This window comes from Podarcis melisellensis, assembly GCF_964234715.1.
Source record: "Podarcis melisellensis genome assembly, chromosome: 9".
Taxonomy (NCBI): Eukaryota; Metazoa; Chordata; class Lepidosauria; order Squamata; family Lacertidae; genus Podarcis; species Podarcis melisellensis.
Window position 1 is genome coordinate 39,077,388 of NC_138541.1, and position 4,773 is coordinate 39,082,160.

At 43.0% G+C, this 4,773-nt stretch overlaps 1 long non-coding RNA gene across 1 annotated transcript; it reads right to left on the minus strand.

Annotated features, from left to right (window-relative positions):
* Nucleotides 1-231: 231 nt before the first annotated feature.
* LOC309378286 lies at nt 232-4,290 on the minus strand. Its single transcript, XR_014171997.1, has 3 exons — nt 4,147-4,290; nt 1,178-1,342; nt 232-345 (listed from the first exon to the last, which is right to left on the minus strand). It is a non-coding gene; the product is annotated as an uncharacterized lncRNA (long non-coding RNA).
* Nucleotides 4,291-4,773: the final 483 nt, after the last annotated feature.

Here is a 4,773-nt window from a genome sequence, read left to right on the forward strand (position 1 = left end):
TGTGGTTGTAGATAGAGAGATTGACTTCCAACAAGCCCCTTCCCTTCCCACCTTAAGTTCAGAACATCTTGAATGCTGGAAGGAGGACAAAGCTGCTGCTATTCCTTTCTAAATAGCCTGTCTGAAGGAAGAGGGAAGGATGACAAAATAGTTTTGTGTGGCTAAAAACAGTATTATCTGTGATGGCGAGAACCTTTCGAAACCTAAAACTCAACAAAACAAAGGCTCACACTTTTCACTGGACACCAGCTCCCTTGACCTATAGAGTGGGATGAGTGCACAACCCCAGAGTCGTCCGCGACTGGACCTAACAGTCAGGGGTATCTTTACCTTTACCTTTAAGTCCTATTATGAGAAAAACAGTGAGATGAAAAATTGCACTCCTGCCAAGTCTAAACGTCATCAGCTACCACCAAACACTTAACTAGTAAGACACTGAAAGTGGGCGAGGGGGGGGGATGATCAAGGTGTTAATCTCAGTGGAAAACATCTAAGATGTGTAGCTGTCTCTCTCTTGTTACAGGTACTAGACTAGCATGTAAGCGTTTGGGTGTGGGTTGGCTGCAATGTTTTCCTCACATTTAGCGCAAATGGGTTAATGTGAAGTTTCTCCTCTAAGCTCTGTTTTCCACTTAGCAAACAAATATTGCCTGAAGAGAAGAGAGGGCAGTTAAATTAGGAAATGCGCATCCTGTTGCCAGGTCAACCACATTTTTGATTGGTGGGTGTCAGTGATTGCGTTAGGGAATAATATGCAGTGATGATAGACACAAGCTGTAGGCTCTTCCTAGCACGGTAGGAGGGAACAGTTACAGAAAATAGTGCCGTTGGCAACCGCGACCTGAAATCTTGACTCTTTTATTACTATGTGTGCATGCCTCTGTGAAAGAGGGAAAATTATTAGGAGGATCAAAAGCCAAAAACCAGCTCTTAATTGTATTTCAGTTTCCCGGGGTTATGTAAAATAAATTATCAGATTCCACTGATGATGAGATCAAAGTGGTTGCTGACTGTTTCCTTGCATTTAGAGTAACTGATTTACTGCCTTTGCATGCTCCATTTTAGCACTGCACCCAAACCCCAGATTTCCCAGTGAACAACTGTGAACATAGAGCTTCTATATATAACATATAATATACCCCACCTTTCTTCCATTAAGGTATTCAAGGCAGCGTACCTGGCTTTCTCAGGTGGTTACCCATCCAGGCAGTGAGCAGCCTGCTCATCCTCACCAGGACTATTGCATCATGTATCATGTATTACATCTATGAGAAAGCATCCTCATAAGCAATGAAAGGGCCATCGTGTGTGCACAAAGGATTGCGCCAGTGAATACAGATTCCTAAAAAAATGAAATGTGAAAACAGCAGAATAATTAGCAAAATAAATAAATAAATAAAACCTCCATTAAGAGCATTATTAGTTCATAGGTAAACTGTAGGGTAGTGTAGGGTAGATTCTGAAAACCTTAGATCTACAAGAGGGGCCTACAACAAAATGACACAGTATAAGTTTCTCCAGTTCAATTTCAGCCAACCAGTTATGTCCTCTTCAAGGATATGCCATTCCATTATTCATCCAACACTCAGTTAGTATTCCTTCCCCATGAGAATGTTCAGAATTCATTGGCCTTTAGGCTAGAGGGCAGGCTTTCTGATTAACGCTTCTTTTTTGTACTTCTGTATAACTGTTGGTTTCCCCAACCCCACTGATGCCTTCTGTGTGTATAGAGCATTCAGACCAGCACTTGGAGAATGGAGTTCTCTATTAGTATATATCAGGGATGGGGAAGCATTTCCAGGCTGAGAGCTACATCCACATTCCCTTCTGGGGACCACAGGTTAGTTTCTACACAAATTCGCACTCTGTCCTCCATCCAGGCATGCAAGAAGCATTATAAGAGTTGAAGGCACTTTCTCACCAGGCAAGAACATTCAAGGAGCATGCAAATAAGGGCTGGCCTGGTGTGTGTTTGGGAAGGTGGTGTGCCCGGGGAGGGAGAGCAGCCTGAGCAAAGTCCTAAGGGGCAGACAGAGAGATCTGGTATCTACAATGATTGTAATGGAAGCCTTTGAAGGCATACCAGTCACAAAGCTTGACAAGAAGCAAGACGGAAATGCTTGACTTCACCCAGATACAATTAAGTCCAATACCACTCAGTGACTAAACTGCATAATGATGCAATTTGCATAATTATCAACCCAACATTTACCCCATGTACAATCACAGAACATATTATAAAGGGCAGTGCTATTTTTTCAGGGGGTACACAAGGGTATGCAGTACTGGCACCTCTTTTTTCTGTTGTCAAGAAGTGTGGCAATTACTGTTACAACTTCATGATGAGTACAGTGGTACCTCGGGTTACAGAGGCTTCAGGTTACAGACGTTTTAGCTTACAGACTCTGCAAACCCAGAAATAGTACCTCAGGTTAAGAACTTTGCTTCAGGATGAGAACAGAAATTGCACGGCGGCAGTGGGAGGCCCCATTAGCTAAAGTGGTACCTCAGGTTAAGAACAGTTTCGGGTTAAGAATGGACCTCCTGAACGAAACAAAAGTTCTTAATCCGAGGTACCACTGTACTGGCACCTATTTTTCTAGGGGGGAAAGCACTGATTAAGGGTAATGATATTAAATGTACCATGGTGAGGAGGATCTAGCATATTTCATGGGGAAGTGTGCATAATGGGACAAAACATTGCATTTATGTACCTGGATTCAACCAATTCCAAAAATTCCTGATGAAACATCAGCCATGGCTGCTATAGAATAAATGTATGTAGTTCCTAATAGGCTGAGATAAATAATAACATCTTCACAAGGATCAGTGTTCTTTGACCACTTCTGGCTCATTTATGAATAAGTTAATCTATTTCCGTCAAAGATGTTAAGGTCATGCATGTCATGAAATGAATTAGGGACAGAAAGCTTTTACCAATGGTGTAACCTCTTTTATCGCCCACAGTATTCCCCCTCCCCACAACTCTGGCGTATTTGGTTCTTCTTTTCTTTCATCCAAAGAAAATAAGGTACTGAAGTCCCCACAGGATAGAGTGTTGGCTCATTCCATTTGCTGTTCTGTTAGGATCAGCCATAATAGGATTGTTGTGCTCTTTCTTGTACAGAGAGGGATTGAGATGTCTCCCAAGAAAGACTCTTCCATTGACACACACTGAGATGTTCAGAATTAATTCTGACAAGAGAGTTCCAGTTTCAGTGGCTGAGTTCAGCAAAAAAAGAGATTAAAGAGGAAAAAGAAGAAAATCCACTTACAAAAACTTAACCACAATTTGCTTGGCTCAGGGATACAAACTGGGGGAAGAGTTTTTGCATGACTCTATTGTGATGCTACCTCTGTGTTCTGAGTACTGGCTGCAATCACTGTCCTGAAGGATATGCCATTTCTTTCTTAGCCTAGTGTGTCAGTTTCTTTCTTAAACTAATTTTTCTCATTGCTTTTTGAGTCCTGCTTCCATCAGCTTGGTTAAGTTAAAGCTGTAGGCCACTAGGAAAGATAAAGGCACCTGAGAATTTGTGCATCCAGAAATGGCATTAGACTTTTTTATTATAAGTGTTTGCTTCTGTTTAATAGGTAACAGCACTTATCCTGTTCTAAAGCACCACCATCTCTTGTACACAGCTTATGTGAAATTCCAGTGCATTAATTTGTTTCATTGATGAATGGGAGATAAGGATAATGGAATTAAGGATAACACAATTCTATGTTTTAAAAAAGATGATTGCTGTGTCATGTGTCTGTTTCAAGACCAGAGATATCAAATGTGTTGCAACCATTTTGAGTATTTAAAAATCAGAGTGATGGTTTTGACTCCTAAATCTGAAGTCGTTTAGGAGCAGGGTACCTGAAGGACCACCCATTCTCCATATCAACCTGCCTGACTGTGATGTCTACCTTTTGGATGCCAGGATCGGACACTCACTCTTCCATTCTAAACAAATGAGAGGGGCAAAGAACTTCTCTCTATGAGAGAGCGCAACAGCAACCGAAAGAGGTGCCTTTTCCCCATTGAGGAGGTAGGGCAGAGCATTCCAAACTTTTCAAGTTGGTGGCACATTTGGGAGGCATGCATCATTTCGTGACACAGTAATTCAGTTTTACTAGCAGACTGAAGGTTAAACTAACCTTTTACAGCCCCAGGCAGCCGACACGACAGACTAACGCGTCGCAGCACAAAGTTTGGAAAGCTCTGAGATAGGGCATACCTGAACCATTCTGTCTCTTTTTCTGCCATTTTATATTTGGCAGCCATTTTGTTTTATGCCACACGCCCACAGCAGCCATTTTGTGACTGGTGCCCACTGCAGTTTCTCAAAATTCCAAATGTAACTTCTTGTTGTGGGCATCCATCTGTCTTGGGAGCAGTGCTTTTTCTGGTGGTACTCAATGGGACACAGTACCAGCACCTTCTCCCCCACCCAAAAAAGAAAAAAAAATGGAGATGGGCAGGACACAAGGTGCACTGCCGTCTCCCTCCTTTGCTCACCCCCTCCTTCCCGAGTGCTACAGTCCATTTCCCTCATGCTGAGGGAGGGCAGCCGATTTCCCAGGGAGGGAGGCAGCAGAAGCCCCAGTGGATATGCATCTTCACCTCAGAGCTGCTCCCTCACGCCTGCCACTAGGGCTGTGGACAGCAGCTTGAGACCCCCCTGATTCTGCTTCCACCCACTAAAATTGAGAGACAAAGGCAACTGCAGCTCGAACCATATCACAAGGGGACAAGAGGAGATGACCAAGCAGGAAGAGGAGGAA